The sequence below is a fragment of the Lagenorhynchus albirostris genome, chromosome 16 (genome assembly GCF_949774975.1).
Source record: "Lagenorhynchus albirostris chromosome 16, mLagAlb1.1, whole genome shotgun sequence".
Taxonomy (NCBI): domain Eukaryota; kingdom Metazoa; phylum Chordata; class Mammalia; order Artiodactyla; family Delphinidae; genus Lagenorhynchus; species Lagenorhynchus albirostris.
The window spans coordinates 25,506,431-25,522,842 of NC_083110.1; the positions used below are offsets into that span (position 1 = coordinate 25,506,431).

The 16,412-nt window shown below is 38.3% G+C and overlaps 1 protein-coding gene across 1 annotated transcript in view; it reads right to left on the minus strand.

The window, feature by feature from the left end:
* The window catches only part of USP54 (ubiquitin specific peptidase 54), a 91,007-nt gene extending 75,073 nt beyond the window's left edge, over window positions 1-15,934 (minus strand). The window contains exon 1 of the mRNA XM_060125323.1: window positions 15,879-15,934. The gene's annotated coding sequence lies outside the window, so the exon portion shown is untranslated. The remainder of the gene's footprint in view (window positions 1-15,878) is intronic.
* Between the last annotated feature and the right edge of the window lie 478 nt (window positions 15,935-16,412).

Here is a 16,412-nt window from a genome sequence, read left to right on the forward strand (position 1 = left end):
TGGTTCAGGAAAAAAAAAAAATTTGTGTGTATGCATGTATACTTATGTATATATGGAGAGAGAAGGAGAGAGAAAATAGTAAAGCAAATATAGCAAAATGTTAACAATAAATAAATCTGGCTCAAGGGTATATGAAAATTCTTTGTTCCATTTCTTGCAACTTGTAAGTTTTAAATTATTTTTTAAGTTGAAAAGGAATTGATATCTGCAAATAATACAAGAACTTAAAATTATGTAAGAATTAGCTTGTACTGTATGAAGTATTAGTAACTCAATGCAAAATCATGACTAAAATCATTAAGCTGGTAGATAATAACCATGCCAGATGATATTGGCAATCCCAAACTGAAAATAAAAGAAAGAAAAAGAAAAATACAAAAATGTATAGATATGAGGAAAAATTAAAAGGAAATAAAGCTTGAATCCTATTTCTATGACAAGGAGAGGTCGAAACACAGTGTAAGTTCAAGCTGTTGTCAGGAGCAAGTGATGTAGAGTAATTGTGATATTATTAAGAGGACTAGGACTAGACCTGGAGTTGGAAAAACATGGGTTCAAATTCTACATTTTTACTACTTTATGTAATCCCAAATAACTTAGGTGTCCTGAACTTTGTTTTCTGGGTCTATGGAACGGTGGCACAATACATATTTCACACAGTGACTAAGATTTAACGTGCTAGGTATGTGAAAGCAAGTTTTCAAAACAAAGAATTAATAATGAGTTCACTGAATGAGTGAATTGCTGAGCCTAAAAACTGAAAAGTAAATTTCTGTTTGGGGACCTCAGGATACTAGAAAGTTGTAAGCCAGCAGGAATAAGTCTTCTAATTATATAAAAAGAACAATAGGCCTCACATAGAACAAGGTACATGTCAGTATGATTTAGCTATGTGCTTGAAGAAACATTTGAATTTTACAATTATTTAAAAAATACAAAGTTTAAAAAAATAAAATAAAAAGTTTAACATAAAAAGGTAAACAACTGAGTCTATTACAAGGAATAGGGTAATATTTTAGAAGGTCTACAAACACTGACCAGGTTCAACTGATCAATGATTCAAATGGAAAAGCCATGAAGAGTATCTCAGTTTCTAAGGAAGGAACAGTAGCCCCATCACTAGTGATTAAAGTCAAAAGTAACCCAAACAATAGGAAGTCAAACTGTACAACACTGAGATATCCCAACAGTTTCCAGAAAATTTGCCCACATTTCTGGTTCTGTTATTCTATATAGCAGTTTACTTATAATTTACTGAAGAATCTATACTTGAACTGATAAATCAGCAGGCAATTACCTCAATTCCTTGGTACACTCCACATGTCAATAATTACAAACTATATCCATAGTATCTTCTCGCTTATTATGAGGATATCAATGTCTGGCATATAGTAACTGCTATATAAATTATTGTTATTGTTATTATTACCATCCAAACATTCCCTTCTCATGACCTCTTTTCCCTTTAAAGATAACCACATAGATATCCTATATTCTTTAAAAACCCAGTAACAGCAAAGACCACCTTGAACTTATTAAATCCTTACGCCTACTGTCCTAAATTTTTTTCAACCTTTCACTGCTAAAAGTCTCTTTAAAATAATTTACAACTGCTGCTTCTCCTTGCTCATCATTAATGTCTTCAGAACATGGTACTGTTCCTTTATTCCACCATCACAATTCTACTTCATGGAACATTTGCCTTCTAAAGAAATCTAATTTCAAAACCCACTGGCTTTTTCCATATGCCTCATTCTTCTTAACTTTTCTGCAGCACCTAACACTGGCTGCCTGATGTAACACAATCGTGAATTCATAGGGTGAATTAATAAGAAAATAAAAGAATGACAAAAATGAGAGAATGACAAACACTGGTTCTCCTACTGCTCTGACAGTCCATTTTCTCTCTCTTTTGTTGCTTTCTTAAAAGTAAGCATTCCGGGACTTTCCTGGTGGTGCAGTGGTTAAGAATCTGCCAGCCAATGCAGGGGACACGGGTTCAAGCCCTGGTCTGGGAAGAGCCTACATGCCGCGGAGCAACTAAGCCCGTGAGCCACAACTACTGAGCCAATGTGCTGCAACTACTGAAGCCTGCGTGCCTAGAGCCCTTGCTCTGTGACGAGAGAAGCCACTGCAATGAGAAGGCCATGCTCTGCAACGCCACAACTAGAGAAAGCCTGCGTGCACCAATGAAACCCAACACAGCCAAAAAAAAAAAAAAAAAACCTAAACATTCCCTAAAGTTAAAATTAGACCTTCTTGGTCTTGTCTAGAGTACTTTCCATGAGTGTTCTCATCCCCTTTTCCATCAGAACTTCAACCATAACTTCTGGTTTGATAAATCACAAATCTTATGAACTCTGAAACCAAATTACCAACTATGTGCACACTGTCCCACTTTCAAAACAAGTTTAACATGTCCAAATCTGAAGTCACCGCCTTCCCCCCCAAAACAGTCCCTCCTCTTTATCCCCCATTTTTTAAAATTTATTTATTTATTTATTTTACTAATGGCATTGAGGCAGGAGATAGATGGGCCCCAGGCTGGGCAGCTGGAGTTGTCCCCTGTGGACAGATACTCCAAAATAGCAGGCACGAGAGAAGAGCTGAGCACTGCCCAGATAAAGATAGAGACAACATATTTCTCTTTCTTGAGGTCAAGAAGACCTTCCTGACTATACATGCACAGAAAGGCTCTTTGGAGGTCAAAAGGGAGGGGGCATCACCTCATAGCAAGAGATGTCAACCTACCTATAGGTCGCTTCACTAGAATCCATCTTGGCTAAGAGATGTGTGCGCACACATGGGAGGACCCTGATATATACCAAATACAGACTCAAAACCAGGCAAAGCGGGCTTCCCTGGTGGCTCAGTGGTTGAGAGTCCGCCTGCCGATGCAGGGGACACAGGTTCGTGTCCCAGTCCGGGAAGATCCCACATGCCGCGGAGAGGCTGGGCCGGTGAGCCATGGCCCCTGAGCCTGCGCGTCCGGAGCCTGTGCTCCGCAACGGGAGGGGTCACAACAGTGAGAGGCCCAATTACCGCAAAAAAAAAAAAAAAAGAAAATACACAGGACTTCCCTGGTGGCACAGTGGTTGAGAATCCGCCTGCCAATGCGGGGCACACAGGTTCGTGCCCTGATCCAGGAAGATCCCACATGCCATGGAGCAACTAAGCCCGTGCGCCACAACTACCAAGCCTGTGCTCTAGAGCCTGCAAGCCACAACTACTGACCCCACGAGCCACAACTACTGAAACCCACGCACCAAGAGCCTGTGCTACACAAGAGAGCCACCCCAATGAGAAGCCCGCGCATCACAACAAAGAGTAGCCCCCGCTCGCTGCAACTAGAGAAAGCCCGTGCACAGCAACAAAGACCTAACACAGCCAAAAATAAATAAATTTAAAAAAATACACAGATAGCAAATAAACATATAAGAAGATATTCAATATTATTAGTCTTTAGGGAAATGGAATTAAAACCACACTACATGCCTACTAAAGTAGCTAAAAACAAAAACAAAAATATTTAAAACCTGACAATAACAAAGGCTAATGAGGAAGTATCAGAGCGACTGGAAGTCTCCTAAATTGTTGATAGAAATGCAAAATGACACTGTTGGCAATTACATATAATGTTAAATATACTTTTACCATCTGACCTAGCAATCCCATTCCTAGGTATTTTACCCAAAAGAAATGAAAGCTTATGCCACATAAAAACCTTTACACAAGTGTTTATAGTGGCTTTACACATAATCACCAAAAACTGGAAACAACCCAAATGTTCTTCAACTAGTAAGTGGTACATACATACATTAAACTCAACAATAAAAAGGAAAGAATACTGACATATACAAAAATATGGATGAATCTCAAATGTACTATGATGAGACTCAAAAGGCTATATACTATATGATTTCACTTTTATGACATCTTGGAAAAGTCAAAATTAAAAGTCAAAATAGACCAGTGTTTCCAGAAGTTGTGGGCGACAGTAGGGGTTGATTGCAAAGGGGCAGTACCAGGCTGATGAAACTGTTAACGTATCTTGATTGTGCTGGTAGTTATACTATACTACCTCTATGCATTTAGCAAAACTCAGAACTCTATACCAAAAAGATTGTGGTATTTTAATATAAATTTTTCTAATTTTATATAGACTACCAAAGATTCTAAAAAACACTTTTTAAAGCATATTTTAAAGTGTCAATTAAAAAAACAAAAACCTTTCCCGGGTCCCTCCTGAAGAATAATGTCCAAACTTCTCAGTCTGATTCTTAATAACATAATCTGACCTTAATTTATATTTTATATTTATCTCTTTTTATCTCACTACATAAAACTTCTCCACCCAGGGCTTCCCTGGTGGCACAGTGGTTGGTTAAGAATCCACCTGCCAATGCAGGGGGCACGGGTTTGAGCCCTGGTCCGGGAAGATCCCACATGCCGTGGAGCAACTAAGCCCGTGCACCACAACTACTGAAGCCTGTGCGCCTAGAGCGTGTGCTCTGCAACGAGAAGCCACCACAACGAGAAGCCCATGCACCACAACGAAGAGTAGCCCCTGCTTGCTGCAACTACAGAAAACCCGCACACAGCAACAAAGACCCAATGCAGCCAAAAATAAACAAATTTATAAAAAGAAAACAAAAAAACTTCTACCCAAACATTTTTCCCATTTTTGTGATCTTATTAATAGTTTTACCTACTTGGGATGCTCAGTAACCTACTTCCCCTCTATAGGTAACCCAGCCTCCTTGTAAAAACCTTTGTAAAACACTCCTTGACTACCCCAAGCCTGAAGGGATCTCCCCCATTTCTGAATTCCTATATAAATTTTCTATAATTGTAAGGGAAATTAATGTTTCTATCAGACCATTGTTTCTAGGGTCCTTCCCCTCTCCCTGTTCCCCTCCATCCCATCTGAGAATAGAGAAAGGATGGAGGTCAGAAGCCAATTGTGTTATATACAAATATCTGTTATTGTGTATATACAAATATCTGTTATTGTGGGGATACATTACATAGTTCACTATAGTTTATTTTATTTGTCATATAATCTATCTTTCTATTTATAAATTGTGATTCTAACTAAAAAGCATGATTCTAAATATATATGTGTGTGTATATATGTATGTATGTATGTGTACACATATACATAAACTTTCCATAATTACTTCATCTTATAAAGCAAGGTATTCTAATATTTATGTGATTCAGTTAAAACTTCAGGCTTTCCTTGCTGTCAATATAAACATTTTAACGGACATCACACAGCTTTGGGCAGATGAGATCCTAGTGAGGTAGTTCTGTATAAATGCATCTGAGTCATATCCTTAGATACTTAGTTTAAAAAAACAAACAAACAAAAAGCCCAAAGCTAAACAAACTTGGTGAGCATTGCATTATTTGTTTAGTGGAAATCTTTTCCAAAGAAGTTGTCCATATGCAGTTTGTTTGTTGTTGTTCTTTAATTTATTTATTTTTGGCTGCTTTGGGTCTTCGTTGCTGAGCAAGGGCTTTCTCCAGTTGCAGAGAGTGGGGGCTACTCTTCGCTGCGGTGTGCGGGCTTCTCATTGTCGTGGCTTCTCTTGTTGCGGAGCACAGGCTCTAGGCATGCGGGCTTCAGTAGTCGTGGCACGTGGGCTCAGTAGTTGTGGCTCGCGGGCTCTAGAGCACATGCTCAGTAGTTGTGCCACACGGCAGCATGTGGAATCTTCCGGGACCAGGGATCGAACCCGTGTCCCCTGAATTGGCAGGTGGATTCTTAACCACTGCGCCACCAGGGAAGCCCCATATACAGTTTTCAATACGGAATCTTGCTTAGTTTTCAGGTTAGCCAATTAGATGATGATTAAAAACAACCACCACCTGATATTGGTAACTAAGTGCTAGATGCAAATTTATTCAAATTTAAATTTAAATGGCTCCATAGTCCATTATCTAATACTCCTATCTGATTGATTTTGCCTTTGTAGCAGTAGCAACCAAAGGGCATTCAGCATCCTGCAGAGAATAGTCCTAGACTACAACAAACTAACAAATAGTAGGCTATTTGTCAGCTAGTTATTCCCAAACTCTTTGCAGAAAATGTATCATTATCTATATCCACATTTATTAGTTTCCAGCCAACTCCAAACAAAATGGAATATTCAATCAAAGATGGAAGGAGGAGAAAGAGCCTACAAGAATCTTATTGCCGTGTTGCTCTCAACTCTGAAGAAGATACAGCAACCTATATTTTACTATTGCTGAATAGACTCTGAATAAGCTTGTTCATAAATTCCTTTTTTCCCAACTTTATTGAGATATAATTGATAAAACTGTAATGTATTTAAAGTGTACAATGTGATGATTTTATATATGAATACATTGTGTGAAGGGATTCCCATATCAAGTTGATTAACACATACTAGAAAGGCAACAGAAAAGACCAATGAAACTAAAAGCTGGGTTTTTGAAAATATAAATAAAATTGACAAATCTTTAACTAGACTAAGAAAAAAGAGAGAGAAGGTTCATATAAATAATATCAGAAATTAAAAAGGAGAAATTACAACTGATAACAGAGAAATACTAAGGATCATAAGAAACTACAGTGGACAATTATATACCAACAAACTGAATAATCTAGAAGAAATAAATTAAAATATAGAAATATACAACCTACCAAGTCTGAATCATGAAGAAATAAAAAATGTGAACATAAATACTTATATTTATTTAATCTTTAATCTACTTTATACTTATTTAATCATCATTACGACCTAGCTCCTGGGCTTTACTAAAGTCAAAACAGCCTGCATTACCTTGTTGTCTCTAACATCAGGTAAACTAGGAAGCTTAGAAGCCAGAATTGGGAAAGAAGCATGTCATCTTATCACCTATTACCTATTTCTTTATGTAGTAGAGTTACTAAATTGTATGTCCCACATTGCTCCCAATCTGAACACACTAACTTCCTGTGAGCAGGCTAAAAAACCTTTCCCATGTGTGAAATGACAGAAAACAGTGGATCCCAACCTTTCTGCAGACCCCCACATCCAGAGGCAAGCTTAAGAAAAAACCATGAATTGTGACAGGAAATGATATTAGTAAAAGCAATTCCTTGGGAAGGGAGAGGCACCATATGTGCAGACAACACTGAAAGGCAAGGGCAAGGTGGGGTAGAATTAAGAAAAAAAAAAAAAGAAGAAGAAACCATGAAGATTAAGGGCCCCTCTCTTGCACAGGCCCTCAGGCCCAATATCTACTTTTCTCTTTTAAAAAAACTGTTTCCCTTAAAGTGGGCCCTCTGAATTATATAAGCTCCAGGTCCCACAGACTCTGAATCATATTACAGAAACTGAGCTTTTATAGTATACGTTACTTGAGAAAATATATGATTCATAAATCTACTTTAGGGCTTCCCTGGTGGCGCAGTGGTTGAGAGTCCGCCTGCTGATGCAGGGGACGCGGGTTCGTGCCCCGGTCCGGGAAGATCCCACATGCCGCGGAGCGGCTGGGCCCGTGAGCCATGGCCGCTGAGCCTGCGCGTCCGGAGCCTGTTGCTCCGCAATGGGAGAAGCCACAAAAAAAAAAAAAAAAAAATCTACTTTAAATTCGGTAATAGTAATAAATATGTATTTTACTAATCAAAGCCATCTAATACATTATGCGTTATATAAATTTTGTTAGCACTAAATAGATCTAAATTGTACTCTTTGAATTTTTCATTCTTGGGCTGACTGTAATAATTCTACTAGGGATCCACACACAGTTGACAGAGTAGAAATGGCAGGGCTAAATTTAAAAGATCATGGCTCAAGACTGCCAGTATTAGAGGTACAGCTCTAGAAAATGAAGACCTCTAGAAAATGAAGACCTCTAGAAAAAAACATTTCTCTATATTAATGAAATACAGAGAATGATTACTTCACAACGAGTATACACAATGCATCATAATGTGCTGCCATTTTTCTCAGGCCAAAGTATTAAACCAGGCTATAGACGTAGCCGCCCTAATTATCTACTACTATATTCCTCACCAACAAAGTCAGCTTCTCTTAGCCTCTGTGTCTGAAAAAACCCTAAGTAGTCATTCAACTGTTTGCAAAATGAAACTGGCTTAACCATAAAGAGAGATGAGGCCTGGAAGGACACTGGGCCACAGGAAGAGCCTGTCACCCTAAGAGACAGTGGGGTAAAGGAGGTTCAGAGATCTATAGCTTATTAGCATTAGCATTGGAGACTTCTTTATGAATGGGATATGAGTGTAACTGAGACCAATACTGACTAGAAAGGATTTATTCCTGCAGAACCTGAAGGTCCTTTGATGAAACCAGGAGTAAGGTGCAGGTATCTCAGAAAGGGATAGCTCCCTTAAGGGAATTCATTTCATAATCATTAAATGAAGTTCAATGAGGTCTCTAAGTAATACTACTAATTCTATACGTAGAGAATTCCATGACATTCATGCAAATGATAGTATCAAAGTATCTCCACCAAGACATTTATTAACCACAAAGGGAAAGATAGTAACTTTACTGTAGAGAAATGAGGCAGAAACCCCCTTAACCAAGTGATCAAGTCAAACATCACAAGCAATAATACATATTGACATCATGAATCCCATGGTAATAATGCACTGAGAACACATTTCTTGACGTTCTTGCCTAAACCATATAATCTCAGTTCAATCATGAGGAAAAAAAAAATCAGACAAATCCAAATTGAGGAATATTTGACAAAATAACTGACTAATACCCTCCAAAAATGTCAAAGTTATAAAAGACAAAGAAAGACTGAGAAACTTTTACAGAACCTCGGAGACTAAGGAGGAGAAAAGTCTAAAATGCAATGTGAGATCCTAGATAGGATCCTCAATAAAGAACAATGGTGAAGAAACTTGAAGTTTGACGGTCTTTATGTAACAGTATTGAACCAATGCTAATTTCCTGGTTCTGATCATTATACTATGCTTATATAAGATGATAAGATTAGAGGAAGCTGGGTTAGGGCTATATAAAAACTGTACTATTTTTGCAACTTTTCTGTAAGTCCAAAATTGGTTCAAATAAAAAACTTTTTAAATGTGCAAATAATTCATTGAGGGAGATGAAAGCTTGGGCCCAATGCGGAATAGAGGCAATTGGAGGATTAACATCTATACTTATAAAGGTAAGTGGACTAATAGTTTGTGATCATGGGAAATTTAGAGTCCAATGAAGGCTTGTGTGAAATGTCTGGGGTTATCATGTTTAACATCAAAGTTTAGCAGTTAATGAGTTATTAGTTCAGAAACCTGTTTCTCAGAGCTTGATTTACCTAGAATGAACTATTAGAAAAGTTTTTAAATCTACAAGATCAAGGATAAGTAAATGTAAAATAGCAGGGGTCTTGTTAGGGTGATGAATTATTTTTTTTCCTCTTTTCTCTATTTTCTAAATTATCTATAATTCATAGATGAATTATCTTTAATTTATAGTTTCCTTACTTAAAGTAAAACTAAAATTGGAATTTAAACTCATTTTCCCTAAAAACAGAATGAAAGGACTCTGGACCAGAGGTAACCATTGAGAAAGCTGTTTAATAATTGGTAACTACTTCCTATTTAGAAACAGGGGGCCAGATGTGGATTTCTATTTCCTTTCATTCTGTTTTCATTGCTGCTGCTGCTGAGGTCCAGATCCTCTCCCCTCTGGACTACTGGACCACATTCTGACTCTTTGACAGGTCTCCATTCCTATATATGTGACTACCAGAGGACTCCTAAAATACCATGACACTCACCTTTTCAATGGCTTCCAGAGATGGGTATACTTTTGGCTAGAGAAAAATGGTATTTTTATAATTCACAAGGGGAGAAATTAATGGATGGAGTTTTCACAAGTTTCTCTCCCATAATTTTTTCTTGTCCACTTATTCCACTGCTTACAAGGCAAAAACATGAACAAAGAGTAAACTTAAAAAAAAAAAAAAGCAGGGACAGTTTTTCGGGGGCAGGAACCCGCTGTGTCCCCCTTTGCCTGGCAAAGCAATAAAACTATTCTTTTCTACAAAACAAAAACAAAAAAAATCCCAAAGCAGTCAACAGGACCTATTTTGACAGGTTTTTTTTCTTATTGACTCATGTTCATGATTGTGCTTTCTTTTTTTTTTAATTAATTAATTTATTTTTGGCTGTGCTGGATCTTTGTTGCTGCGCGCGGGCTTTCTCTAGTTGTGGCGAGCAGGGGCTACTCTTCATTGCGGTGCTCAGGCCTCTCATTGCATTGGCTTCTCTGGTTGCGGAGCACAGGCTCTAGGCGCACGGGCTTAGTAGTTGTGGCATGTGGGCTCAGTAGTTGTAACGCACGGGCTTAATTTCTCCACAGGATGTGCGATCTTCCCAGACCAGGGCTCAAACCCATGTCTCCTGCATTGGCAGGCGGATTCTTAACCATTGAGCCACCAGGGAAGTCCATGATTGTGTTTTTTTTATTGCATATTTTTACATTCACATAGTCCGCTAGTAAAATTAACTACTAATTTATAAGATTGAATTAAATATGTCTGGCACCTACACAAAGTTTGAGAATCATTAGACCTTACCACCATTTTCCAGCTATATCTACTCACTCATTTATTCATCAGACATTTCACTGAGCACCTATTAAGTGCCCCTCACTCATCCTCCACTCTAAGATAAGCATTCCCATCCTCCCCCATATTACAGTTATTTGTGTACATGGAGTACCTCACATATTCCTTAAGGGTATCTTTTTATTCCACACAGAAGTTGAATATAATAGGCACTGAATCACTGAAAGTTTAATTTAAAGAGAAAACTTCTCGTTTGAAGGGATAAGTACCTAGAACAGCCAATTCCAACATTCTGATAAACTCTGACTCTCCTTAAATAAGAGTCCTCCAAATCTCCATATCTAGCTTGAGATATCACAGATGGTTTTTTCTAATGAAGACTGTATCAACTCAATCAATATTTGCTCTGATTCAAGCTTAAAAATAAAAAGAGATAGCATCTACAACCATAAAAAAGTCCACGTTATTTGTTGATTTATGGGCTGGTTATCACAAACTCCCCAGTGAATACAGTTACTCAACTCAAACAATTTCCTGAGGGTTGGACTTTGGCAGCTTCAAATTATTACATCATGTACAACAAGAAAAACTGTATGCTGATAAAGGACAGAAAGCCTTATATTTTTTCTTTTTGTAAGAGCTTAGAAAACTGTCATTTACAATAAATTTGTCCAAAAGCAGCTGGAAAAAAAAACAAGACATGTTTCACTTTACTATTAAGTGACAAATGTAACGACTAAGAAATGACATTTGGGGACTTCCCTGGTAGTCCAGTGAGTAACACTCCGTGCTCCCAATGCAGGGGGGTCCAGTTCGATCCCTGGTGGGGGAACTAGATCCCGCATGCATGCCACAACTAAGAAGTCTGCATGCCACAACTAAGAGCCCACATGCCACAATCAAGAGTCCACATGCCATAATTAAGAAGTCCACATGCTGCAACTAAGACCCAGCACAGCCAAAAATAAATTAATAAATTAATTTTAAAAATAAATAAAAAGAAATGACATTTGCAGGCTACTTAGCCCCTCCTTATAAAGATCCAGAGCTATATAGATAATCTACTGACTTCCAAGGGAGGCAGCATGATAGTAGAAAGAACATAGTCGTTTAAAGTGCAGCCTTTGCAGGGCCAACCACATTATATAACCTCAGGAAACACCATGATCATAGTGGAGATCCAGGAGGCACCATTCCCAGGGAACACAATGTGATTTATAAAACTTAGGGACCGGGCTTCCCTGGTGGTGCAGTGGTTAAAAATCCGCCTGCCAATGCAGGGGAAATGGGTTCGAGCCCTGGTCCGGGAAGATCCCACAGGCCGTGGAACAACTAAGTCCATGTGCCACAACTACTGAGCCTATGCTCTAGAGCCCACGAGCCACAACCACTGAGCCTGTGAGCCACAACTACTGAAGTCCACGGGCCTAGAGGCCACGCTCTGCAACAAGAGAAGCCACCACAATGAGAAGCCCGCGCACCACAATGAAGAGTAGCCCCCGCACACCACAACTAGAGAAAGCCCATGCCCAGCAACAAAGACACAACATAGCCAAATATAAATAAATAAAATAAATAAATTTTTAAAATAAATAAATAAATAAATAGAAATAAAACTTAGGGACCTAGAGTTCACATGGTAGAACAGGTTTGGACTCTACCACCTAACAACTGTGTTATCTTGACCAACTTATTGAATCAATTATTGAAGTCTCAGGTACCTCATCAGTAAAATGGAATTTAAAAATATATATATGTCTCTCATACAACTCTTACAAGAGTTAAATGAAATAGTGTGTGTGTATACATACATATATGTGTATATATATTTTATATATATATATATATATATATATATATATAAAATTAGCCCAGTATCTAGCAAATGAGACATAAATGTTTTGATGATAATTATGAAGAAGCAGGATAAAATGAATCTAAATTCCAATCCTGCTACATCACTTTCAGGTCATTTACTACATGTAATAAATGTGATTTCTTGAGAGTATTGCAACAAAATTATAACACTTAGGGCCAGGTACAAAATAGGAGCTCCATAAATAGTAGCTGTGATTATGATAACTGCATCCCCTATACCCATCCTCTCTCTTTCCTTCTCCCTTTCTCTCTTACACACACCGCCCCCCTCCCACACACACACTTACTGTAAAAATTCTATGAGATTAAACTATAATAGATAGCACAAACCAAAAGCCACATCAAAATGAGGGAAAATGTATTCTAAAAATAATGCATTTTCAATACAATTCACCTCGACTACTGTGGTAACTTCCAAACTATTCTCCCCCTTCTAATCCTACCTATAAAATGGTGCCAAAAGCAATCTCTGATCAATTACTATTTAGCTCAAAAAACTTCAGTGACAAAATACTTACACTTAAAACACAAAAAAATGAGTTGTTCTATGTATACACCCGGCATTTTGCTCAATAAGGAATATGTATATTTATTGAAGAAAACCTGCATATAAGTGGACCCATGCAATTCCAGGCCCTGTTGTTCAAGGGTCATCTGTATTACCCTTCCCCCAGCCCCATCTTCCCAGTATTTCCTAATACTAATAATCCACTCCACTCAGCAAACCTGTCTGAAGAAGCCATCCTGCTGGCAATTTATAGTAATAAAGACTAATGATAGTCACACCCTATTAGGAAGGAGTAGTCATTTATATTTAATTCATTTCCCAAAAGATTTTCTAAATACTGTCCCCTACCAATTGGGATTTAATCTCTCCCTCCCAGGAACATTTTGTTAATCAGTTCTTAACCAACACCCGAGTACTTTATTAGAATAAAAAGCAGAAAGTGACATTGCCTTACACTCAGCAGGTGTTCAACACTTGTTAAATAAAAGAATAAATGAAGAACTAAGTTTTTTGAAATACATTTTTCAATTTAGAGATAACTCAGTTATAAGTATAACCAGTCATCTCTTTATTTCTTCCCTGAATCTCCTGCCTAAATCATATCATACCTAAATCATACCTTCTGTTTCCCAAAGGTCTATGGAAGAAAGATACTCTACCTAATAGCCAGTAGAACAAACACAACATTCTTCCTCAAACATGCTGCTAGTAAGGCTTCCCTGGTGGCGCAGTGGTTGAGAATCTGCCTGCCAATGCAGGAGACACGGGTTCGAGCCCTGGTCTGAGAAGATCCCACATGCCACGGAGCAACTGGGCCCGTGAGCCACAACTACTGAGCCAGCCCGTCTGGAGCCTGTGCTCCGCCACAAGAGAGGCCGTGACAGTGAGAGGCCCACTCACCGCGATGAAGAGTGGTCCCCGCTCGCCGCAACTAGAGAAAGCCCTCGCACAGAAACGAAGACCCAACACAGCCAAAACTTAAATAAATAAATAAATGTAAAACAAACATACTGTTAGTAGCGCCAAACTAGTAACTGTGGTAGATAAAGGGAAAAAAGTCAATAGTGAATACATTAGGCCCCAGGATAGCAAAATGATAACTATGAGTTCCATAAAGTTGCCTTATATTATCCTCTAGTTCAGTAACTTAGAACTAGAGAGTTTTTTCCTAATTTTTTAAACCCTAAGATTGTTTTTCAACTTAAATGTTCAATTGCAACCATGCAGTATTTATTAATCATTATAAACATACCACTTAAAAAAAAAGGAGCTTACAATTTAAAAAATTAAAAAAAAATAAACATACCACTGCCCAAATTATTTCAGCACAAACAATAATGAAAGCATGATGGCTCTATCAAAAGCCACTGACTGCACTGGCTTGACTCGTTTCTGCTAGGAGAACACTGGCACTGAATGGCACAAGCAACTCCAGTGTGAGAGACCAAGCACATGACTGGGAAGGTGACAGAGGATACGAAGGAAAGAAAGGCATGTATCAAGAACCCCTCCTCTCTGGGGGCAGGAGTGGAGGGATGGGCAGGGATCCACTGAAATCTACTCTAAAAGCCTTCTAATACTCAAACAAAATCATGCTGCCAGACTCCTGGTTTTGAGCCAGTTCGAATCCCACCTCTACTTCTGACAACTGAGAGACCTTAAGCAAAGTACTTACCCCCCAGCTCTTTCAGCTGTAAAATTATAATAACAGTAGCCACCACTTAGTGAACACCAACTTTATGCTAGGCACCAGACACATGGTACATCCTTTAATTCTCACAATTAATCTACCAAGTAGGGATTATTTCCCTCATTTTCCAAAAAAAGAAAAACCCATGTTCTACCTATGCATGACTGTTTCCCAAAGGGATAATACTACCTATCTGACAAGGTCATATTGGGAATTAGAAGTAAATGCAAAGCACTTAGCATAGAAACTAGCACTTGCCACATGGTAGTAGAGCTCAGGAATTCATTATTATACAAGTGCACCTATCACTTGAATAAATGATTCAATTGAACCGCAATGAAATACCACAAACAAGTTTTCCCTCACATCATCTACCATAAAAATGACTTTTAATTAGCAGTACTTCTGAAGAACCCAAGGCTTATAACTTTATAACTGCTTGAAATACCAGAATATCATCCATTCAATGTCAACACATACACACACACACACACACACACACACACACACACACACACTGTTTCTTAGTTGAAGATCAAAACGTATAATCCAAGGAAATAGAAAGCCCATTATGAAAGTGATATTTGACTTAAGCTGAACACCGAATATTAAATATTTTACTTTCAAAAGGATTATAGACCTCACATCTCAAGAGAGAAGGTGCTAATGAACAAATCTAACTTCCCAAAAGTAATTCCCAGAACCATCTGTTATCCTCAGTACTCAGCAAACCATTTCCCAGAATTGACAATATATTGCCAAAATTTTAGTGAATTTTGCCAACATTTGCTGAGAAGAAAAAAGAATCATTCCAATTCTGGAAATAAATGCTACTTTCCAGCTTAGCCACAAAATAAGACCTCTTCTTCATTATTTCTTTTATCAGTATGTTAATACTGAAAATAAGTATAAAGAAATCACAAATAACCTTCTATCTGAAGGAAATTTAAAATACTAAACCCACAACCCTTGCCTTTAATTCTATGAGCTCAAGAAAATCTATGAGAATGGGTTTTTAAACCAATAATGAAAATCAAAGTTCCAAAGCCTTAATAATTGAATAAGAGGAGGGAAGCACAGAAACAGCAGTCAGCATTAAAGAAGCCTTCTGAAAGTTAAGAAGTTAACCTCACTTTCAAGGTTTAAACTTTGCCCGTTAAAAGCAACACTTCACAAAGACTGACCAGTTCCCTACATCCCTCCACCCACCCAGTTTTACCATAAGCACGTACTTACCAGAGAGCACACTCAAACCTCCAGCAAAAGGCCACCAGAAATCACAAGGGCATTTGTGGGACCAGTGATACAGGAATGGGGAGGGGCAAGGGAAGAGCTAGAGTTCTGGGGAGGGAAGGGTACGTTGGGAGGAGACAACTGAAGCTAGCAACAATGGGAAACTGTGAATTTAAACCACAAAGGCTTCCCGCAGAACAGAGTAACAGGGAAAGGGCAATTCTTTTTACCACCTACCAGGAACTCAGCACTGACAATTCATGATAAAGCTAAAAACATGGAGCTTCCAACGAAACACAAAGTAAACTTAAGAAACTAACCAAAAGTAACTTGAAAGGACACACCACAAACTTCATAAAGGCTTAAGAAAAACATTTAGGAGTCTGTTTCCTCCCGGAGCATTCCTGATGACAGAGGTCAGCAGTATAACAATAAGGTTTGCGGAGTGGCAGCTGCTTTCAAATGGAGGGCCAGCACTAAAAAAGTCCTTTGCACTAAGTCAAAAGGAGCACTTGAAGACGCTTTCGTAGTGCTTTT